The sequence below is a fragment of the Pinus tabuliformis genome, chromosome 5_1 (genome assembly GCF_031772625.1).
Source record: "Pinus tabuliformis cultivar Carrire ecotype Pingquan chromosome 5_1, CPIR1, whole genome shotgun sequence".
NCBI lineage: Eukaryota > Viridiplantae > Streptophyta > Pinopsida > Pinales > Pinaceae > Pinus > Pinus tabuliformis.
In genome coordinates this window covers 296,667,434-296,693,775 of record NC_142305.1, presented here as the reverse complement: position 1 = coordinate 296,693,775, position 26,342 = coordinate 296,667,434, and positions in this window count along the sequence as shown.

Below are 26,342 nucleotides of genomic sequence, written 5' to 3'. Positions count from 1 at the left end.
AGCCTATTTAGTAGGCCACGATCATAGGCATATGGGCATCGCAGGGGATGCTCCTATTCCATAGAGATTGAGGGTGGTGAGGCCACTGATTGGGCCTCTGGGTAGGCCTGCGCGACCAACATAGAGGGACGAGTTAGAGATTGGTGGGCCATCTAGAGAGGGTAGCAGTGCAATGACGAGCAAGGATGTAAAGTGATGGTGTGAGTGTGTTGAGGCTGTAGAGGTGCACTTGGACGCTGTAAAGGATGAGCTTCAGAGTTATCGAGACGCTTGGGACAGGGTGGAGACTCTTACTAGAGGGTTTCCTATCAATGGATGGGCAGGGCTAGCGGAGGTCATTGTAGAGAGGACGATGTCATTGGAGTGAGCACATCGACCAGTTTTGCATCGTATAGCCATAGCGATGGATACAACTGTTCCAATTTTGGCTCCAGATGTAGAGATTAGGCCGCCAGAGCCCTAGATAGACTAGATGGTCTTGATGTTATTAGATGTGATTATGTATATACCAGGGCAAGCACCCATTTATCAGGATGCTCCCCTATATTTTGTTGACTTATGTTTCCTGGTCGTGGGCCAGTGGACTATGTGATATTTTTTGTACTCATATATTTTTTGATGTATATACGAGATTATTTTTTGGGAGCTCTCATGACGTGCCACATGTGTCTATACTTTTGATATATTTCTGCATTTTGCTTGAGATGTATCTTATGTTAATGTTTTATGTATCTTGATGATTATGTATATGTGATGCATGCTAGTCTAGGATTTGATTAGCGATGTGATCAGCTGTGTGATTTTGATCCCTTGATATATGTGTAAATATGATATGATGAAAATGTCGAGCTAACCTTTGTGCATGAAGATACTTCTGGAAAAGGTGTGTATCCAAAACTTGAAACATCCTATTTAATTCCAAAACAACTAGATGGGAATCAAGGAAGACATGCAGGTGACAAATACCTAGGTGGTGGGAATTGGCCAAGAGGCCTATGAATGTGTCGTATTCTACTTGATTATTTGTGGTTGATCCATACAAAGTCCATTAAAAAGATGAGGTGTCTAGTCATGAGAGTATCTGGTCCAAGTTGCAACAACGAGGTTTTGCAACCATCGAGATGCATTGTCAACAATCCCATGATGATAAGCTGGCGGAGGATACATCTACCGACAAATGATGATAAAATGATATTTAGAGTGAATCCATGATGAGGTGATAATCATAAAAATTAATTCATGGTGCATACATGTATACTCTAGCATTTTATGGGTGGAATTTTTTGAGGTAGAGACCATTGACGAGATTTTTCAGGAAAGTCCGGGCTTTGAAAATATGTATGCCTCCATGAGGAGGCAATGTTTGATGATGCATGGGCCCTTCCAAAGGGTTTCAAACTTTCTAGCTCCTACCACTTCTTGGGCAACATCGTAGCAGAGGACTAACTCCCCCTTGGTATATGTCCAAGGGATGATGTTGTGATTGAATGAGGCTTTGAACCTCTTCTTGTGTGCTTCATTAGTCTGGAAGGATTGTCATGCTGAAAATGCATGTGACATAGGGGCCACTTAATTGTTATGATGGATTTTTGTATAGATTCCACATACTAGTCTGGAACTTACTCAGAAGATTGTATGGGATTGTTGATGCCTCATTGATGTCACGAGATGGAATATCCTATGGAGTTTGAGGATTCTCCTCTTTTACCATTTTGTTTGGCCTTCTTAGAGGCCCCAGTTGGTGTCGGTGCATGAAAGTTTTAACTAGAGATAGTTTCCTAAGATGGAGGCACATGAATACTGCCTACCAGGATATGTCCTGGATCAGTCGACATGGTCATTTGGAATAGGTACCAGACCAGTATCGCGAGAGACATATTTGGTAATGTAAGGGTTTCCATGACTTGGTGCGAGACAAAGCCAGGTGGGGGGTATAAAAAGGGTGTTTGCATAAAGGTGTGAGGTAGGGATATGGAATCAACAGTTGTAGAGTGTGTGGTGCCTGGAATTGGTTCCTGATTTTGGGTGGTGTTTGATGAAGTCATCATGCACACTGGTGCTCTGATGTTTGGGAAAAGTTCTTGTAGCACCAGAGGGTCACCTGGGAATGTCCCTAGGAGTGTTGATGGCTTAAACTAGCCTAGGATGAGCTCAATGTAAGTAGTGATAAACTCTTGGGAATATGAGACTAAGGGTATCACATCGTTAGGTGTGGGTAAGGTTGCCTTCTCATAGTATGTGAGTTTATCAATAGTAATGATCTTTCCATCATGGGGAAACATCATTGTTCTGAATACCGATGAGGTGACTGCTAGCATCTCATACATGTAGCTTCAACCTAGTAGGTTGTTGTAATCCAACTATGTGTCTAGTACTTCGATGTCTATTAACACAATTTTTCCAGCCAACTTAATCGACACGCTAGGGTTTAGACCAATAGGAGTAGAAGGTCGCCTATCATATGCTCTAAGCGCAATGCCAGAAGGCATGAGTTCGGGGGATCCCAGTTTCTTCCAAACAGATTTGGACATGATACATGTGGAGGCCCCTTCGTCGATAATGTAATAATGAATGTTAATGTTTTGAATTAAGAATGGAATTCAGAAAGCAATGAATAATGGTAGCCATGGAGTAAATTTATCCAAGTCGAAGACCATTATGTAAGAATCATATGGGTTGATTTCGCCTAGAGCGGAAAGTAAGGCTTTCCGTTGGGTTGGGCATGTTTGCAGGACTTCTAAAGTTGACATGGCTGACAGTGATTATGCTAAGTCGTTGACTATGTTGTAGCTATGAGCGTCTTTCGAGTTTTGTCTTGTGCATCATAAAGGTAATTTGACCATTTTGAGCCTAGATTCTGTAGAAGGTCGAGGAATGGTTAACGACCCTGTAGGTATTTATTTGGTAGAGGTGGATGGATCAGGATCCGGGGGACCTTCATAACTTTGATTCCATGTTTGAAGGAGGATATCCTCTCTTGTCATGAAAATATCATGATTAGGATTGTTATGGGGGTTCCCTCTATGTAAATGAGAGTGGGGTGTTTGTTGCTGATAATTAACCACTCCCTAATGGGGGAAGGGGTTTTTCATCACTATAGTTTGTTTACCTCCTTATCCCCTACAGATAGCACATGGCTTATTATTTTGTAGTCTTTTGTTCTTGCCTTGTTTCTGTGGGTTATTGTTGGTTGATCATTGGTTTTTATTCTGGTTAGGGTTGCCCCTTCTTGGTGCCCATGGGGGTTGCTACTGGTTTTTTCTCTATTAGTCAGGTTCTCACTTTGGCTTATTTTTAAGTTTTCTCTTAATATTATTTGGGGGCTTAGTTGGTGATCTGATTGAGAAAATTAGTTTTATTGTGCTAAAATTCATTTTTAGATTATATTAAATATGCTTGAGGATTTATGAAATTATCTGCAAGTTTAAATATGGGTTTTTGAGTGTTTTTATGTAATTTTTATGTGAAAATTAACATAAAAAAATGAGTGAACATCAACTTATATTAGACATAAACATCACCATAAAAAAGTATCACATTAGAACATGATTAAGGAGTTCACCCCTCCTAGGCTATGTATCCTTAGTCTAGCTTCCAATGGCTTGGCCCTCTCTATTATGCTAAAAAATGTGAATACATCACTTTACAATGCTTAGAAAGCTTTGAAACATGTTCCAATGGCTCCAGAATTCCCAAAAATGCCAGTGTAGCATATTTTTGCTCCCGATTTGGTAAAAAATTGATGAAGTTATGGCCTTTCCCAATATTCTGCTAATCGCACCACAAATTCCCCAAAATCTGGCACCATCCTACAATTTTTCCCCAAAATGCGCTAACAAAGCGACATTTTAGCTGAAAATGGATTGAAATTGTCATACAGTTTAAATGTCCGCTAACACTTGAATTCCAGCAATTGTGGCCACGTGGGGGTCCACGTGCCTGGGGCTAAGGCCAACAGCCAACCCCGCTGACCAGGACCCTGCACCCTTCTCTGGTGGTTACATAGTAAGGTGTGACTAAGGGCCAACCCTTTGTGGGCTGATCCTACCTTCGGAATAACACGCCATTGTAATTCAAATGAAACCCGATGAAATAATGGTTAAGAAACATGTACATGGTGTAATGGAGGAGGTGTTGGATTTGTTGTGTGAGGTCACGGGTTTGATCCTTGATTCCTCTACCCAGACTTGAACCATAATTATGGTGGCCCCCGGGCTGCCACGTGGTGGCCTCTGGCTAGGCCACGTGTCAGCTCGTGGTTGGCCACCAACCAACCATTAAAATGTAGAAATTTTGAATAATATGACACTTATTCACAGAGATTATCCAAATTATACACTATTGCGGAATACATGCATAATACATAACCTCCTCTACGCTGATAATCAATTTAGCAGCATTAAAAAAATGAAACATCAATCGCATGCACACATTAACATAGTATGTAACCCGGGGAAAGCATACAGTTGAAAACCACACACTATCTGTATATTATAATGATTGAGAACATGAAACAATACATAGTACAATACTCCTCACAAGTACTCAGTACTGTCTCCACCTGTTACACACCAACTAGCTCAGATCTGATGCCTCAAATCTCCTCCACTGTTTGCCTGCCTCCACTGCGCAATCCTGCATGAGAATGATGATGAATAGCTGAAGCAAACTCGTATTTCCTTGGCTGAACCACGCAATCCTCATTGGCATTACTCAATCCATTGATTGTGAAAGATCTCATGCACAACTATAGTCACAACTGATAGCAATCTCAACCTCTAACACCTGTCTCCACTGAATTGTCCATGCACTAAATTAATTGATGTATTCTTTAGTTGCTTTATGACTTAATAATTAGTGAATTAATTAACAATTAATTCACATCACTCATCACTAGTGTATTCTGTAGTTAGACTAAATACAACTAGTTTAACCAAGTCAAACTGAACACAACTCCATCAACTCCACAATCAACTCCACCAAAACTCAACCACATGAGTTCTAACTGAAGTCCTGCATGCAATAGCTCAACTGACCCATAAGAAAAGCATATTTCCTTCTAACAGCTGCATGTGCCACATCTGTAGCTCAAATTGAAGTGCTCCAAGAGGATAAGATAATGTTTATAGTCCAAATATTATTATGAGCTAAATATATTCGACTATTCTATTTTTAGCCTGACAGTCTAAAAATAGAAACCGCCCATATGTCTAAAAATAGAAGTCCATCTATTTTTACCAACATGACCAATCATCCACAAATAGCATACTGCAACTCATAGACCATGATCCATATGTCTAAAAATAGACATAGTCTAAAAAATAGACTTTGCGCCAAAAATAGCCTGCGGGCCGACTTAGTGAAGGCGAGTCCTTTCCACTAAGCTCCATCATCTTGTTGTATTTTCAACATAAAAATCTTCCACGCTGCACCATGAGGATGTGCCACTTGGCATGACCTAATTGATTGGGGTATTTTGACCAATCAACCTGCCACATACACCTACCCAGTCAGTGCCACGTCAGCAATACAAACTGTTGTCTGGGCTGCAAATTTTGTTTTTAAATTTTCATATTTGGGAAAGTGAACATAACATGATTCTGGGAGCATAAGGTATCTGTTTCGTGCGAAACGAGTTGCGTCAGATTTAGGATGATGAATACTACGTGGTCATATAGGTTCCACACTGATCCCACAACTTTTAATTTTGAGCTATTTTTTGAGCACCTGATCAGTTCGATTCAACTGTTCCTTTGGCTATTGTTGTGAAGCGAGAGAAGGTTGCAATAGATTCACCCTTGCATTATTATGCATTGGTCGGTTATTCTACTATGGTGCATGGAAAGGAGAACATTGGTTTTGTTGTCCCTGGTTAATGTATGGACTCTAGGAAGAGGACATTATGTCCATATTTCGAGAGGAGTATTGGTTTCCTTATGGGGGAAGGTATGAGCCTCCCTAAGGGCATTGATATTGGTTAACCCTGCTAATCCTATTCTACATAGGTGGGGGTTGACTGAGGTAGTATCTTGTATGTTTTAATGGTGGTGTGTTTTGTGTAGCATCAAATGCTTGGCCATTAAACGAATATATAGGGTACTGGCAACACTTGTTGAGTTGGTTTTAGGTGATGGACCCAATCAATCCATCAACAACATTGGATGCACCTGGGATCTCTTTATAAGTTTGCAGGAACGGGGCATTTGGAAGCACATGGTAGATGTACCCGGACTGGGTGTAAATAAGCTCCAACTATTGAGCTTTACTAATGGCTTCTTCCTAGGTTTGTGGGGATGGATTTTCCACGTCTTAACAGATTTCAAATGTGAGGGATCTTAAGAATAAGTCCAAGAAGACTTTGTCTTCAAAATGGGTTTTACATAGGCTACGGCATTTTTTCCATTCATGTATATGATCCGAGATGTGGGTAACAGGTGTATGTTTTAAGTGGGTGAGGAGTTCGAGACTCGAAACATAGTGGACTAGGAGATGGAAGAAGGTGAGGAAAGTTGTAGCTAGTGAGCTAAAGTTTCCATGCGACGTGGAAGGCTGGTCAACATACTATTTCGTTGTAGGCCCAGTTAGTGTGTGTTGAAATAGTCGTAATATAATAATATCATCGGTGATATTATTAGATGAACAAAACATGTGAAAAGTCATGACATGGTTTCCTTGGTCTTTGCCCTATTTTTCTTTGAACTTTCGAATATCCGAAGGGAGCTTGGTGAGCATAGATGGCCAATTCTAACCATGGATGATCAGGTCATTGGTTAGCTTGCTTAAATCTAGTAGATTTAATGAAGCTAAAAATGGGATCTGCGAGTTACCAACCATTGTAAAACAACTTTGGACAACTATATGAAAAGGGGTCCTCTGTGGATTACCTCCATTTAGTAGAGTTTGCATATAATAATGGACACCATGAATTTCTAGGAATGAGCTCCTTCGAGGTGTTGTATGGGAGAAAGTGCAAAGAGCTTATACACTGGAATATTCCAGTTAATAAGTTTGCACTGGGTCCTAACATGCTACTAGAAATGGAGGAGACTGTGAGGAAGATTCGACAAAATTTGAGGGCGCCCCAAGATAGGTAGAAAACTATGCAGATAAAAAGAGGACCTATAAGGAATTTCAACTAGGAGATCACGTTTATTTAAGAGTGAAGCCCCAGAAAAGTTCATTACAATGACAGGGTTGCACAAAATTAGCACATCGATACTGTGGCCCTTTTCAAGTTCTGGAACGAATTGGACCGGTGGCCTATAAGCTTGCGCTACCAAGCCACATTCAGGTCCACAATCTATTTCATTTATCATTACTGAAAAATTATGTGTATAACACCCAACACATTGTTTACTAGGAAAATGTTCAGGTAAACAGTCAAGTAGGTAAGACCAGATATAATGTTCATTTTTTTTTAAAAAGAAAGACGGAATATAACCTAGAATTATTTTGTGGTGCAGGTCAAACCGGAAGGAGAGTTCTTGACAGAACCTCTTCGTATTCTCGATCACATAGAAACTAACTTGAGGAAGCAAACCATTACCCAGGTTAAAGTGCAATGGAAGCACTTTGGCCTAGAAGAGGCCACCTGGGAAGAAGAGTAATTTATGCGAAAGGCTTATCCGGTAATTTTTTTTTGAAGAAAGAGAGAACACCAGGGACGGTGTTCCTCATATGTGGGGGGAGATGTAACACCCCAAAAATGGCATTTAAAAATTATTAAGAACTACTAAGTAACTCTTCAATAGATGTTTAATTTAAATTTTAATTGTTCTGATGTTGACATTAAATGATTGAGGCTGGAAGGCCAGGAAACATTTACCATGGTTATCTTGTGATTACCTGAATTACTAGTAACTTTACTTTAACATAATGAAACTGTTTTGTTTTAGTCAAAAGAAATGGTTATCAAGAAATAGTTAACCCTCTATCTAAACAGGAAAATATAGAGAGAGGAGGAGCACGGAAAATCCCATCCTAGAGCTGGGTGAAATAAACTATTTGGAGGGTTGCTCCATACAGTCGAACAGAGAGTAATGAGAAGGAGGTTGGATAGGAGTCTTGAGGCCCATAGTGCTGACGATAACTGGATATAATCTAACATTGAAGGTAGAAAGTGCTCGGGGGAGTCTGGACGTGATTGCCAAACTCGTAGCTGGGAGGAGAGACTTTCTAAAAAGTATTACTATTGTTATTAATGTTTAAAAGGAATAGTTAGGTAAGCCAAGAAACCTCTAAGCTTCAGTATTGCTTGTGTATTTGTTTTAGATTGTAGAACTATAAATGTGTACTATGGAATGTGTTTAAAGCCAAGAAACCTCTAAGCTTAAGTTTTATCTGTGTATTTGTTCTAGATTGTAGAACTATAAATGTGTAGTATGGAATGTGTTTACATATGGTAATGTGCAGAGGATATCCTTAATTTACAAAGTAGATAAACCAATAAAATAGAGGATTCACTCATGTGTAAAATTGAACTATATAATATGCACCATAGTTAATATAATGGAGTTGTTTGTGTGAAAAATCAAAGTAGTAGACAACACATGATATATATTCCAATGACTGAATAGAAAAACTGAGAAATTTTCAAATATGTCGATATGCTAAGATATCTCTATTAGATTTAAGAATAAATATAAATGTTATTGTAGTATCAGTCAAAAAGGTCGAACACTTGATAACAAAAATACTACCTAAGTCATATAAAGAATCATTCTATACAAATACTATGACAACCATAACCCTCGGTAAAGTCATTTCATATAATAAACTATGGAATGGCGAAATATAAATACTGCAACAAATTATTCAGTCGAGATCACATACAACACACACACACACACACACACACACACACACACACACACATATAAGCAGAGTAAGCATGAATGATACCACAGATGTATTAAGACAAAATAAGTCACATCGTATTCCCATTGTAGCAATACCCAAATACATAACTTAACATATTAAAAATAAACTATTAAATGTATCAAAAACCTATCCAAGAGGCCTCAGAATGGCATAGCCAACCCTTGCGAGAACGAAGAAGGGTTCTTTTAGCTCTCTTATAAACTAAAAGTCAGGTCTTTGAAACCAGTTTCCATTTTAAAACATTTAAGATTACAACCAAAAAAATAAATAAGTCCTCGACAACCAGCACTCGACATTGGAACAACTTCAAAGAAGAAAAACACAGAATGAACAATTTATAGTGCTTAGCTTAACCTAGACCATTAAGAGAAGAACCCTCAACAAAACCCTATTATAGTAGGATATAACGACTATCTAAAGTCTCAGTGCCAACCTGTAACACAACCGAGAGGTTGTAAGCCTTCATGAATTTAATAGCCGTAGACCCTGACTCTAATTCATCCATAAGACCGCGTACCTGCAAGAATACATATTGGAGTTTAGTGAATGTAATACAATCTGTAACCCTACCTCAACATTAGCATTCTTGCAATTGAAAATTGGGGTTTCTTACCTGGGTATGAAGCAGACTTATGTCGAGGTTGTAGCCTGCCAAAGCGAGGAAGTATTTTAGTGCCCAGGTCCTAACTAAATCAAGGAAAGAAGAAATACTCCCGTAGTAAGTTTGCAATAACTAGAAATTACTAAATGCACCATGACAGTGACAAAGAAGTTACCTTCATCCGACGTTCCAGAGTGTTGGCTGCCTACCACCATCGCTACAACACCCGAATCTACACTTGAAAACGAGGTTGGACAATAGGGTTATGACAAATTTAAAGACCCTCGAACCAACGGTAATACACCAAGTTTGAATGAATATACTACTGAACTTAGAGTTGAGGTATACTTGCTTCGGGAGGTGCCATCTCCACCTCCACATTCAAACCAGAACCCTCTAGGCGTAGCAATGAACTCCGAGAGAAACCCCGACAACAGCAGAGCAACACAAAAGACTCAACAGTAGTGACAATGAACCACCAGAGGCATGGAGGCAGGAGTTTGGTTAGAGAAGTAAGTATTAATCCTTCTCCACCGTCAGATCAACAACAGAGGATCAACGATGCTAGGAAGAGCGATATGGCGAGACAGTACAGTAGTACCACTCCTTAGGCAGGTTGTTCGCCGTGTGCGATCACATGCGAATGCCAGACAAGCGAGCTGTGCCATGGAGGGTTATGCTCATTAAATTGAAAGTATCTTTGTTCAAATCCTTTCACCTGAGCATTGAAGTGCGATTGACATCATATACAACCAACCTATTATCTTTATAAATATCATTAAATACTTTATATACATATGTTCCAAGTCACAAAGGGATTAATATTTATGATCATGGGAATGTGAGGGGTATCAAATAATTTTTTATTTATTTGTAATTCGATGTAATATGCAAGGTTATAAGAAACTGTATTTAGCTGTTACAATTTTTTCATACAATGTTTGTAAATTTGTAAGTCAATATTTTTTGGAAAATAAGATTACTCTTTAGATATAGTAAAGTGGAAAAACCAATAAAATATAATTTGTTAGCAAACAACTATTTGGAAAAAAAAATTATAATAGAATATTTTTTTCCCCTAAACTTATAATTTTCTTTTTTATAATAATATTTTTTTAACGTAGAATAATTTTTTTTATATATATACAACTTTTTCTTTAAATTCCAAATCATACATAAAAGTTTATAACTTATTCCTTCTTAAAAATTTATTCTCGGTGGCATATAAACAATTAGAATTCTTAAAATAAAAACATCGCCTAAACCCAATTTTGAAATTAACGGCAATAAAAGTTTTAAATTTACATCACCTAAATCCAATTTTGGAATGCTTAAATTAACATCACCTAAATCCAATTTTGTAATGCTTAAATTAACAACATCACCTAAATCCAATTTGGAATGCTTAAATTAACAACATCACCTAAATCCAATTTTGAAAGTAATTTTATTCATAGTAAGAAACTGAATGTCGTGACACATGCATGCAATTTCATGCATAGTTTTCAATTTAAAATACATGCAATTTCATACCTAGTTTTAAGTTTTTTACGTGCAAAGGAACTCGCGACCTATAGTGGCCATGCTACAAGTGCTTGCAGGATGCCTTTAATGCATGCCACAAGTGGACGCTACTCTCAATTCCATGTTTGTTAAACAAATATGCTAATCGATTGTATCCGATTAATTTAATAAATTATTTGGAAATTTGTGAAAACAAAAAATACATATTAACTTTTCACTTTTCATGTTACTCTATAATATTACATTAATTTTGTTATTACATTTATACTATTAAATTGTAAAATAGACTTTTGAAATTTTAAATTATATTAGATTTTTTTCCTTTAAAAGAAAAACATAACCTCCTTTATAAATAAGGGGAGTTAAATACAACGTGGATAGACTCAACTAAATAACCTAATAGAAGAGTAATCAATAATATACTTTTCTAAAATACTTTTAAAATTGTATTAATATATTTAAATCTTATTTTTATGAGTTTTGGAGAAGAATTTCTTTTATAACCTTTTAGTTATAAAGGGAATGGGTTAATTATTATATTTTTATATTTTGGAATTTGCATATATATTAAATATTATTGTCTTGAGAATATATTTAATTTCATAAATATTTTTTATATATTAGTTAAAAAATGTATATGAAATTTATAAGTATTTTATATATAGTAGTTAAGGTAATAATATTATTGATATGTAATTTATATAGCTTGAGTGTGCTTAATGGGTAAAAGCATGTGTTTTTTCTTAAGAAATTACAAGTTCAAAAGTAGAAGGGGTAGAGTATGTATGTCTTCTTAGACTTAGCAGTGTTAGCAATCAAGTCACCTCGCACAGGTGAGTCCCTTGTCCCATAAACAAGAGGATCTCATACACCAATTTGGTGTCTTAATAGTCAAATCACTACTCAGAGGTGAGTCCCTTGTCCCTAAACAAAGGGATCTCATACACCAATTTGGTGTCTATCCCACAAACAAGGGGATCTCATACACCAATTTAGTGTCTTGCTTGATTGTGACTTTAAAATTGGATAAAACTAATATTAATTATAATTTAAAATAAAAATTTAATTTATATATAAATAAAATTGATTAAAATTTTTATAGTCAAACTATTTTAAATATATAAAATTATATTTTAATTTAGATGATAATAATAAATATAAAAATTTATCAATGTTTAAAAAAATAAATTAACATGCACATAAACAAATCTTTCTGATAATTATGAAAATATATGTTGTTTTAATAAATTAAAGAAAAACATTTTTAGATGACTATATCATATCGAAGAAATTGCAATGGTTGAATTGTTTTATATATATTGAATTTATTTAAAAAGAAAATAGTTGGTAAATTGTATATTTGTATTTTATGTTTAAAAAAGTTAAATAAGAAAGTTGTTTATATTTATTGTTTAAATTAATTTTATATTATTTTTATATGTATATCAAACTTATATTGATTATTAAGCAAATAATGTTATATATTAATTTTTTATTAAAATAAACATATTATCTTAGTATTCTAATAATATGTTGGGAGAATATAAGGGCATCACAAAATAGGAAGCACATTTAACATTCTTTTAAACTTTTAGAAGTACATTGAAACAAATTCTAAGTCACATACAACACTTTAAGGGTGTAGGAGTTTTTAATGAGTTGGGTCTTATTGATTAGATTGTCCTCAAGTTAGGCCCTCTTAAACAATTCCCCTCTTGAGAAGGAATCCCCCTTTAGTTTGAACTAGAGGAAACCATAATTTTCTAGTGTGATCACTACTTAACTATTATTTGTCTCAATCTTTGCCAAGTGAAGTCAAATACATAGTTCATTTAACTTCTTGATGAAATCCCCCTAAGTGTGTAACCAACTCCATTAGCATTCCAAGGGTTAACTAGCTCAACAAATACATCAACTTCCCTTAAGTCTTATCTTGGATTGACATAAATAATTACTTTTATATAGGTTTTTGGTCATTTTAAGTCAACAATCAACAAATGATTCACTCTTAAAGCATTCCATTAAAAAAGAACTCATTACTTTAGTGTTAACAATTCCCTATACAAATGAACAAACTAGCCCTTTAGAAATTTAAACTCAACCATGTCATAATGATGAAGATTATCTACCTTCATGCCAGATCCTAGTTCTACTTATGTACTTAAATATGAAAATGTCCATCCAAACACACTATAAACAAATTAATCCATAAAAATAAACAAAGCATATACATCATATTCCACTTATCATATTTATGATCCAATCCATCTATGATGCACATAAAGCTCAATGTTGAAATCACATCCGTGTATTTTCCCCACCTTTTCCAGATATTTTCAGTGGTTTTGTTTTTTTAAGTAAAACATCTTCAAAACATAGAACAATTAAACTATCATTTTATATTTGTGTGCTTATCTAATACAACTGTCTAAAAGTTTAACATCAGATATAACAAAAAAAAAAAACAAATTTGTGACATTAAAACTTTAAAAATAAACTAGCAACCACTACTTTATCTAGTATAATTTTATCACATTAAAACTTTAAAAATAGATTTTCTATAAGTAAAAACAAATTTTACTTCAAAAAACATAGCTTAGATTCTTTAATAATAAAAAGTAAATATAAAGAGAAATTCTATTCAATAGAGAATAAAAATTAATAATCTCTTAGCTTCATATTCTATATAATTTCGATTATTTTTAAACAATAATAAAATACATAAAAATTAGTTTTTTATATTCTATATAATTTTGATTATTTCTCAATAATAATAAAAAACATATAAATTAGTTTAATTTTGATTATTTCTAAATAATAATAAAAACATATAAATTAGTTTTTTTAATTAATTAAAAAATATATGTAAAAACAATTTCTATATCACAAAACAAAAATCAGAATTAATAATTCCTAAAAATTATATATAAATTATTTCTAACTATTAAAAAAACATATAAATTGGATTTTTTTTTAACTAATAAAAAACATATAAATTGGATCAAACAATCCTGGCAAAATTCAATCACAATAAAAGCATGTTGCGTTGTGTTCCCCTGAAAACATGGTGGGCCTTCATCAGCAACATCCGTTGTGTTCAACATAGGGTTTTATATTTATAGTTGTTATAATTGAGTTTCCTAGCCATTTTTCACTTTTAGCAATGTCACGTGTGGTGTATAGGTATTTTTAAAACATGTTATAAAATAAAATTTATAATTATAATAATTTATTTTTAAAAGTTATTATTAAGTTTTTTTTCTAAGTAAAGTTAATCTATTAATATGAAATAAAATATGTTTACAATGAGGTAGAGGCCTCAGCGATATTGAACATCATCTTTTAAAAAATAACTTGACTACCTCATTCATGGGGAAACTAGTTCACAAGGGCAAAAATACACACATGTGGGCTGTCAGTCTTAAAAACAAGAAAATTGAAAACATGGTAATAAACCCTGAGAAGTTTCAACAGAACAACCATAACAGAAAAGAGCTAGTCAGTAGAGGAGACCCCAGCTAGCATAAGGGTGACGCATTGCTGCCACGTGTCGTCACTTGAGGTTGTCCGGGGTGGGCTCCTCTTTGATGATGCACGCATACTGATACCTGTCATCCTCCTTCTCCGACACGTTGATTTGTGGCCCACGAGCAGTTTGAATGCCACCAGAGCTGCCAGTAGCTGCATGCAGTCCTGACGCGTCAACCATTCTACCACCAGGTGGTCGCGTGTCTCCAGATTTTCCTTCGACAGCATGCTGACTGCCACCTAGAGCCTTGCCATGTAAGGTAACCATCTCCTCGTCCATCAGTTGCTTACCTGAATCACGCTCACTCCTGAGCCTGTGAGTGTCCCGTTGCTGTGCTCCAATACTTCCCGATGGGGCATCCCGTGGCTCATTTTCTTCAGAGAAAATGATGGTGATGGTGGCTGTAATGACAAGTCTATTTAGGGTGCTATAGAAGCAAAATTGGGTCGAGTGGGGAGCCAGGTGAGGGGGCAGAGGAAAGTTGGCAGTGTGGACCACAGTGTCTCTTCGACAAACACCTTGAAGTTGTGCACGTCCATGACCACTGCGGGTATCAGGATACCTGCCGGAGAGGGAGCCATGTGGGTTGGGAATGTCAGGGGAAGGGGAGGGGGAGGCGGGGTCAAGGCTTGGCATCGCAGGAGGGCAGACACTACCACCATGACTTCCCCCTCTTCGGCTTCACATTCGGTGACAAATGTGTGCCATGGTAGAATGCCAAGCCGAGCTATCAGTGGGGGAGTTGGCTGATGAATTGAGCAGAGGATGAGTAGGGGAAGGTTGGGTTGATGTCAAATTATAGATCCTGGTTTAGGATTAGTGATGCCCATTGCCAAGGTCTACACAACTTACTAACCAACAATGGCTCTCGGTGACAGTGCGAGAACAGGGTTCAGCAGCCTAAGGCAGACAAATGCAATGGAGCAGGGGGGGAGGAGCGGCATTATGGTGAGTGGAGTCCATAGCTGTGTGCATAATGGGTAATTCTCAGCCAGAGTACCCATTAAATGAAGCTTGCAGGCCGCCATGAATTCGGCTTAGGCTGGCATGGGAGGGAACACAGACAACCATGTGGCTCATCCTCTCACTGCCCATCAGTCTAATCATTATAAATATCTAGATTATCACCCGCATCTGAGTAAGTTATTATTAAGTTATTAAAATATCTTATAAAATTAAATTTATAATAATAATAATTTATTTTTAAAATTACTAATATCAAATTATTTTAAAAATTAAATTTATAATAATAATAACTTTTTAAAGTTGAAGTTATTAAAAATTAAATTTATAATAGTAATAGTGACTTTTTAAGTTGAAGTTATTATCTACTTAGTCTATTTTATGAAATTTTCATATATAAATTAGAAATAAAATATTTTAAAATTAATTATATTTATTTTTATAAAAATAATAAAAAATGTTTTAATGTTTTTTTTAAATAAATATATTTTAATATCATTTTTTTAAACCTATAAAATTACATTTAAAACATTTTAATGGAAGTATGATATAGATATTTAAATTATTTTATAATTAACATGAAATTAAGACACGATATTTAAAAAGTATCCACATTAACAAAAGAACTTAATATGAATTTTAAATATAATTTAATATTGATTAAAAGTAAAATATTTAAAAATTAATTATATTTATATTTATAAAATATGTTAATAATAAAATAATTATATTTGTATTAATTAAAATATTTTGATATTAATTTTTCTTTTAAATATATAAAATTGAGAATAAACAAAATTATATTTAAATATTAAGTATGGTGGAAATTTACAAGTCCTTTCATATTTAACATAGGTCCGATAGACCAATTTGGTCTTAGTGGATGTTAACCACCACCACCATCATCATCATCATGAAGTTAACATATGATACTTAGAAAAATATCACTATCAATAAAATATTTCAATATAAATTTTAAATAAACTAACTAAATCATATAAATTGTTTGTAAAGACATCAATCTATAATAAGCATTAAAAAACACACTCTATGATACATCTCAAATTTCAAAAATTAAAAAAAGATAATAAACACTAACTAAATAATAACTTTTTAAATTACAATTACTATTATTAATTATATATAAGTTAAACATTTACACTTTTTTTTTTCTAAGTAAAACTGATCTATTAATAAAAACATAATGTACAAAGAGGCACTGGCATCTGCCGTACTAGGTCAACGATATGACCATTTTAAACAACAAGCCTAGATATCGCAACTACCCCAGATGGGGAAACCAATCAGAGAACGAGATAAGAAGAGTTAATTTTACGCACGCAGGGGTTACAGTTCTAGAATTCAAAATTTTTAACCAAAAGACTGTAAAATTCAATAAGACAGCCATAGTAAAAACCACAGTATAGTTCAAAATTACCACAGTAAAACCGCTCATGAGAACCGAAACTTAGAACCCAAGCTGGACTCGAGACTCAAAATTAACCATAGTAAAATGAAAATAAGTAGAACCGAACTCAGGACCCGACACGTGACGTGGAATGCAACAGTTAGGTGGCCTCTATTGGTGGCTTCTCCTCCATGATTGGACACCAGCCATATTCTTCTGAATCAGTTTCCGTTGGTTGCCCTCCACCCGCATTGTCCTCCACTTGAATTCCTTTGTCTTTATGGGTGGCGTCGCCTCCCAATTTCTGCTGTCGGCTGCTGGATGGATGGTCCATGTCTCTCGGTGGGTGGTTGGAGCTCGACTCCCCATGAAAGTTACCTAGCGGCGGAGGAGCCTGGTTCATTTCCAGGCTGAGCTTTGGTTCAGGGCCTGAGTCAATTACCTCTCAGAAATCCACTGTGACGGTGGCAATGATGACTAGCTTGTCCATGGAGCAGCAAAAGCGGAATTGAGCTTGTTGGGAAGAAGTCATGGAAGTGATATGTTGGGTGATTCCACCTGAATGCCAAATTTCACTGGTACCCATTCTTCCTTGGCCACTGCGTGTGTCCAGGTATCTGCCAAAAAAGCGAGAAGTGGAAGGGCTTGGGGGAGGGGAGGCGGACGAGGAGGTGGAGACAAAAGGGGGCAGAGGCGAAAGGCGAGTGGCGCCACCCCGACTACCACCACGCCTGCACCTCATTCTATGATGTTGGCGCATGATTCTCCGATGAGAGAGTTGTAGCGAGCGATGAATTGCAGGGTCGGGAGGTGGGGCAAGAACAATAGAGGGGATGCTGATAGGAATAGGGGAATCCAAATCCAGGCTGAAGTAGGGGGCCAAGATCTCAAAATGTAGGTTGCAGAGAAAGGACTGAGAAAAATGATGACCATTGCCCAGGTCAACGTAGCAGAGGAGTCTGCAATGTCTTCCCATGGCAGTGCGAAGGCTCAACTCTGCTGCAGCGGGAAAGCAAGAGCAAGTGAGAGGCCGAATGGGTGAATACAGGGGGCTTTGCTCCATATTTCTGAAATTGCAGAGAATTTCTCAATTTTCCCAGTTGGTTAATGTCACCGACCGAGGCACCAGGACCTGCCTTAAATTCCCACGGAGGAAGGTGCAGGTTGCAATGAGGATTAGCCGCCTGCATGTCCTACGGCCGATGGGCATTAATGGTTCATCTAACACCTGCATCTAGGGGTGCTGCATCCATTTGCACCAGCTTGGTGTATTCCTATTGGTGTGTGGCATCTTTTATAATTTCAAGCGAACATGTGTATAGAGTTCGATCACTTACCACCCCTAGATTGGCTAAGAGGTTGGCCACTTTGTTGCCATTTCCCTTGATGTGTTTGAAAGTGATTTCTTTATTAGTTGCAAGCAAGTGCTCAATGTGTTGCAGACAAGCTTCAAGTCTCCAGCTATAGGATAGCTTGTTTACTAGAGTCCCATGTATTATTTGTTGGGCCATGTTGATAAGGATTTGAGAATCTCCTTCTATGATTAAGGGAAAGTAGCTATGTTGCTGAGTGAGATTTAGACCTTGCCATAGTCCCTCCAATTCAGTCGAATTGTTCATGTCCCATCCTGAAGTGCCTAGGTAAAGTAACACAGGATTGCCATAATGATCCCTGAAGATTCCTCCATGTCATGCTTGACCTGGATTGCCTTTAGAAGCGCCATAAAAAATGAGCTGGGGGAATCCTGAGGGCGGAGGACACCAATTGCTGGAAGATTGATGAGCAGGGATGGATGTGGTGGGTGGCTCCTGAGTCTGGATGAGCTTGAGGTTCATGTTCATCCATATATTTCGTTCTTGCAGTTCGATGGGAAAGTCCTTAGTACTCGAAGATTAGAGTACTAGAGTTTCTTGAAGGTTGTTGCACATATTATTCCATATGATTTCTATGGGGGTGGCTTGATTCCTAAAGATACATTGATTCCTCTCCTTCTAGATTGTCCACACTAGAAGGCCTGGAACAATTCTCCATAATGCATTAAGCAAGGGACTCTTGTACGGGTTTTTGGCCTAGTGACGAATGGTTTTGGTGATGTCTTATTTATCTCTGCCATCTTTCTGACATCTGAAAATTATTTTTTCCCAAAGTTTGTTTGCCAGATTGCAGGAATCCATGAGATGTTGTATGGTTTCCTCTTGTTGCTTGCAGTTGGGGCATCTTGAGGGGCCATGAATTCTTTTTCCTTAAGTTGTCCCAAGTGAGATTTTTTTTATGGTAGAGCAGCCAAAGAAAGGTTGAGATCTTGGGCCAGGTTTTAGGGGACCACACTTTGTCCCAAAGAGGGTCCTTGTTGGCTTGAGGATTGATTAAAAGGTTGTATACCTATTGTGTGGTGAAGGTTCCACGTGGTTTTTATCCCCTACGTAATATGTCCTTTTCTTTAGAAAATATTATACACCTATTGGTTAGCTCTGTGTCCAACTCCTTATACATTATCTATGTACCATTCCTGATGATGAGTTCTGCTTTGCGCCATTGTCTATATCCCTTATCGAGGGTGGGGGTCCAGTATTGGTTGACTGTTTCCCATCAATGTACTTCCTCATCTTTTGTTGGTGGAGGTGAGATTAAGCTATTGAGTTTGGGTCTTTGCTGCCATGAATCCACCCATAAACGAGCACTATTTCCATCTTTTATTTCCCAAAAGCTATGCTGATGGATCATATTTCTGTGCATTCTGGCTGAGTCCCAGATTAGGGAGCCCTTACCCGTGTCTGTAAGCATGATTAGTTCTTGATTCGATCTGTGGTTGGCATACTTGGTGTCATGCGGAAAGAGTCAATTTTGCGGACAAAACTGACCTCCATAGCAACCAAAGGTCGTCTAGTGACAAACAAAACAATCAAGCACTATCTTTCCCTAAATATGCATTTAAAATAAAAGCAACCAGGTGTTTAAGGCTTACCTTTAGTCCAACGCTTGTTTGTTGTAGTCCAGCCTCTCTGATCCAGATGAGCTCCTTCTCCTTGAAGCCTGCATTCACTAACAAGCAAACGATTATATAGCACCTGAATAACTCATATAATAAAACATATTCATCATAAAGACCAAGGAGTTTATGAAACAAATTATATATAACAACTTGTTGAGAAAAATGAACTTTATTGTATTAATAGGAAACAAAAGAAACCATTACAACCAGTGCCTTGGTGTTGTGCAGGTCCCTCCCAGGGTCCAGCAAGAGTTCTCCTTTACTTTGATCGGCTCACCCACTTCCAAATGAAGCTAGGAAAGGATTGGAATCTCTCCTCTCAAGCTCTATAAGGGAGTCCTAATTTTAGCAGCATCTACCCTTAGGAATGTTCAGCTTTCAACCTCCCCTCCCTCTGGCCCAATGCCTATATTTATAGTGCTTTGGAGGAAGTTAATCAGGTCCACCATGAATGGGATAAGCCCCTCTTTCAATGGGATAGCTCCCCTCTTCATGGGATAAGTTCCTCTTTCATTGGGATGCATGAACCATCTGGAGGCGCTCAATCCACGTCAAACCATCTTCTAGAATGCTCTAGAATTGACCACAAGTAACTTTTTTGAAGTGAAACTTGCGCCTTTTGACCTTTACAGGAGTACGCACCCACCTCTTTACAGACAGAGCGTACAAGTACGCAAGTTTTATGAACTTGAGGTGCGTACACGCAGGTAAAGCTAAGAGAAACTGCGTAACCAGAGTTATATTGACTTTTGAGGACTTTCTCTCTTTTTTGGAGTTTGACATGAGAAGCAAAGGTATGAGACTTGCCAAGGATGACAGTATGACTATTGACGGAGCCATACTGACTGCAAATAGTCATGGTGACAAATTTTAGTGTAACATATTGCCCCCTAAAGTGCGAAGCCTATAGTAGATTAGGGTTTCATATCATCTAGGAAGGGTGAAGTACTTTATCATTTCAAGGATTATCTTGTGGAGAGCCCAGTCGGAACCTGCAAATATTCAACACAAAATACATGTATGAGATCATATCATTGCTGAGGTAGGCATTCCCATACTCAGATCAAAAAACTTTAACTACCAAACTAACTACTGCTCTGATACAGGAATGATTTCGCAGTACATCATAATCATAGACTCATGTAGACACAGTATGGACGTAGCCATCTGTTTATAATTAGTCTACTATATAATGAATACAAAACTCCTCGCAGCCTGGATGGCAGAAACTAGATCCAGGGTCTTCATTTCTACTTCCCGAAATAGTACGATGCTATCCATGCGAATAAATGAGTTGATGTCGAACATGGTAGAAACCACTTGATTACCAGTCAATGATGTAAACTGTTAACAAGTGTGAGAGAGACCACCAGTGATGTCAATGGTTCTCAAAGTACCCAGTACAATCCATGAGATGTGAATGAATGTGCTGATGTCGAACATGTCACGGAATCCTTCGATCGAAAGTCAATGATGTAAACTGTCGTCGAAGGCGAGAAATCTGCCATTGATGCATGCGGATCTCAAGGTACTAACAATTTCTAGATCATCTTTCTAGATAATGTGCTGATGTCGATAGAAAGCGATCCGTCGTAGGCAAGCCCACAACATGAAATCATAAATCAAGTTTAAGAAATGTAGCTGTAAGGACTGACTCATGGATGGTCAAGATGGATGACAAGTATTTTGCAGATGAATGGTTTATTTGCAGTGACCTCTTGAACACATAACGACACGACAGATGGCTTGGTGACAATCGACCCAAAGTTAATACCCAGCTGAATACTTTCAATGTGGTTTGATCAACTGTGAGGCAAAGGATTTCCCAACCCAGGTGAATGAAAAGTGTCGTGTTCAAGAGCGGTGATAAGGTTTCTCTGAGACAAAAGATAACAAATAGGCTCATTTTTCTCTCTTTTCCCCCACCATTTCTGGCAAGTACCTCTTTATTTTTTACAAGCTTGAGGAGGATAACATTTGCTTGATTATAAGCTCATCCTTCGGATGAGTCCAACTTAGTTTAGATTCGAACCCTAAGAAGGAGTGGTCCATTCTTGTTTGTAATCGAACAGGTCCTTTACTGTGAAATTTTAACGAGTCAAGTATAGGAGAAACTCGATGTTTTTCAATTTTAGAGAGTTTGAAAAACTTAAGAAGACTCCAGGGTTGACCTTTTTTGTAAGTTTGTGTCTCCCAAGCCCGAAAAAGTATAAAATAATACTTGAGAGAACCACTTGATCTTTACGACCAAGGAGTACTTTCATGATTAGTGTCTCTGACCTGAAAAGTAAAAAGCGATCAAAGACACGTCGTTTTATTTCCAATATCGAATTTGAAACGACAAAAATCCGGCAATCTTTTCATGTTTTTACAGTCAGAAAAGGGCTATAAGAGGACCGTATTTTAATTCCGTTTTAACGAGTGTAAAAGAAACGCTCGGCAATCTTTTCATATTTTAGGAGTCAGAAAAGGGCTTAAAGATGACTCTGATGTTTTTGTTTGTAAAAAATGACAATTTTCCCCGAAAATCCTTTATCCTGCACAAAAACCAACACATTACTCATACCTGTTTACGATAGATAAAAATAATTTGAAAAATACCTTTTCATGGTGAAAAATAAACAAATTTACCATTTATTTACCCAAAAAACCTATAAAAAGGGCTTTTACCAATTCATTTTAACCATTTTACTGTTGAGGAGAGAAAGAGGGCTTTTGGCAAGAAACTTCCCGTGGACATTGCGGAGAATCCGACCGTCGAAATCGAACGCCGTCTCTTTCAGGTATTCTACAACATCCTCCTCTTCATTTTCATCTGTTTGGAATTCATTTTTAGGCCCTAGTTTCATTTTTTGGAGGCTTTGGGGTTTCAAGATCCGCCTTTCGGGGTAAGCAGGTGCTCCACTGGTGACCTGCGTACCCCGACATTTTCTCAGTTGGGAAAATGTCGAGCATACGCACCTTGCCTTAAGGGAACTTGCGTACCCACGCTCTGTTCCTAAAGGCGGAGTGCGTACCCTGCAAAACGAGTTTTCAAACCCCAATTTCTTCAAAATGGACCAATTTTTTTTTATTTCATTTAATCTAACAGATGTTTTTTGGTGTGTAGATTGCCCACCATGCTTGATTAGCGTGAGAGGGAGCACGAAGATGTTGATTTGGCCGCCATTAATCATCAACCGTCAATTGATGCTTTGAAGGCATGCGACCTTTATAAATACTGGGCCATACCTGGCATGAGGGCCCAAGTGAGATTTCTAGAGTGGCTGGTAGAAAGGTGGAACGTTCAGGACCAATGTTTTTACCTTGGAGGGCACCAGCTCGAGATAGAGCCCTCAGATATTTACTTTCTCATTGGTTTTCCCAAGAGAGGTGAACACTTGACTCTGTTCGGGACTAGGCCGGTTGGCCAGTCCATCGCTAGTCTCCGACTAGAGTGGTGTAACACTCAGAACCAGGAGAAGGGGATAGAGATCAAAACTATATCCCGACCTGAACTTATGGTGATTGCCTTTACAGTTACCAGACTTTGCGGGGCTGCCGCTTTGCACATTGCCACTGGGTCCCAGATGCGGATGGCGATTGATTGCTATCGAGGAACCATTTTTAACTGGTGTGATGCTGTGTTGGCCAATGTAAAAGGCCAACTGACTCGAGCCAAAAACGGATAGTTGAAGACTTTTGGTTATGGGCCTTTAGTTGTCAGTTTTGGCTTAGAGAGGGTTTCGATGCTGATCCCACAACAGCTCACTGTTGGTGTTGGGCTTCCTCGAGAGCCCAAATTGATGCGATGGGTTGCGGTTATGGCCCGTCATCCTGATGAGGGAACAGAGGTTGTTCGATTTAATTCAGAGTACTTTCACTGGTTAGAGGACCAGGTCTTTTCGATAAAGGATTTTACTTATGTCGGAGTTGATTTTCGTGGAGATCCGGACATGATTCTTCCACCGGGAGAACAATGGGATGACACAGGTAACTTCATTTTCCACAAGTTTTAAAACTATCTATTTTTTTTGTTTTTATATCGTCTCAAAACTGACAGTGACAATTTTCAAAATGCAGATGTAGGCCCATGTCGACCGGCCAATCTACGGCCTTTCGAGAGGAGACTACCAGTTGCAGCGGCACCGGCCCCACAGGACGAGGCCATAGAGACTTTAGCTGAGTTGGAGCATGACCTAGAGCGTCTTACAACAGACATACCGGAGACTTCCATAGATGATATTCCTATCAGACTTCAGCGCTTTGTAGTCGGGGTCCCAGGACCTTTTAGGAGGTTCTTGTGTAGGGTGGCTCGTGCAGTGGTGTCATATAGAGATCATCACCAGTGATTGGATGGTCGTTTTTGTAGACACATGTGACATTTTGGTTTTTTGTACTTATCATTTTTGCCGATCATAAGGTGTTTTTCAACCTATGATCGAAGACGATGTATTTTTTGACACACTCCTATCTATATATATCATTATTACCGGCTTACTTGTAAATCATGTTATGGAATGATTTTAAATTTACATGTATGATTATTGCAAATGTCTATTTAACATTCGAGAAGCAATTGCATCCGCTAATGTATTTAAAGACCTTGGAATATGTTGATATTCAATGTAATCAAACTCTCGTTCCAAGAGACGCACTCTCAAAAATAACCTTAATAACACTGGATTTCTAATGGCATACACTCTATTAAGCTGTAATACAACGAGTTCAGAATCTAACCTCACTATCAAACTCCAAATCCCAAATGAAATAGATTCAGACAATAATTCAATCACTGCACTGTATTCTGCAATGTTGTTTGTTGTTTGACCGAGGCTTACCCCATGCATAGAAACTAACTCGTCAGAGGGCGAATAGATAAAGCTGCGGAAGAAATATTCCGTGTACTACGACAAGCACCATCAGCGAAACCAATGTATGTTTGGAGAGGCATCGACATCTGCATCATCAAGAGTAAAACCAAGATAAGCCAGAATAACGGCGAAAACACACTTTCTAAGCTAAGCACATTGTCTAAACTAACAAACACACCAGCTAGAAAGAAAAACCTAACCTAACTAAAATCTCCATACCCATATTTTAAGCATAATACCTCTTAAGGTAAAGTCCATTTCTGGGTTTACCCAAAGAGTCCCCGTCAAAGTCTACCAGCTCATAGGCCCCTTTTGCTAGCTTTCGCTTGACAGTATAGGGCCCATGCCACATAGGAACGAATTTTCCAGCACCTAATTTATCATTAGCTTGATCATATAATAACACTAGGTCTCCTTCCGAAAAATTTCGAGGGGTCACATTTCGATCATACTGAGCTTTCATTTGTTTTGCGTGAGTCTCGATTGCCAATGTGGCATCACGTCGATTCTCATCTAATTGAGCTAAGTATAATAAATGCTTCTTGTCTTCAGAAGTAGCTGGAAGTAACTCGATGGCCATTTGCAGTGACGGGATTTCGCATTCAATGGGTAGCACAGCTTCCAAACCATAAACTAGTTGGAAAGGAGTGAACCCTGTTGATGTTTTCACTGAGGTTCGGTACGCCCAAAGTGCTGAAAATAACATGTTGTGCCAATTCGACCGATGAATACCAATGATTCGTCGGATCATGATAACTAAAACTTTGTTGATAGACTCAACCAGACCATTCGCTTGTGGATAATAAGGAGTTGAACTATCGTGACGCAAACCAAGCTCGCCTGTAAGTTCTGTCATCATAACGTTTCGAAAATGGCGCCCATGGTCAGTGATTATCGCTTGTGGGACACCAAACCTAGCAATTATGTGATTGAATATGAAAATTGCAGTTGTCTTGCTGTCTGCCTCGAATGTAGGCATCACCTCGGCCCACTTGGTAAAACAATCAACCACAAGGATGATATACGCATGCCCCCCGGCCGAGTGAGGGTTACACGTAATAAAATCGATACCCCATTTGGCAAAAGGACCAACGGAAATTCTAGGGTGGAGAGGAGCAGGTGGAGCGTGCATCTTTCGATCAAACACTTGAGAGTTGTGGCATTTTCGGACCGCAGTAATACAATCTTTGAACAAGGACGGCCAGAAGTAGCCAGAGTGCAACACCTTTTGGGCTGTGGCATACCCAGACATATGACCGCCACACGCTCCAGAGTGACAGTCATTTAGAACCCTTTCTGCCTCTTCGTGAGTTAAGCAACATCGAAAAATAGAGTCCGCACCACGGCGATAAAGAGTATCTCCAATAATTTTGTATTGTTGGGACTGGAATCGAATTTTTCGACGTTCCGACTTTGAAGCTTTGGGACGAAAGGATTGGGTCTGGAGATATATGATGATATCCCCATACCACGGATCTAAAGTGCTGATTAGAAACAGAGATTCGTCCGCAATGGGCTCCTCTGCCACAATTTCCATGTCAGCACACGGGAAGTCACACATTAACTCTGCAAAAACTAAGGATTTCTTAGAC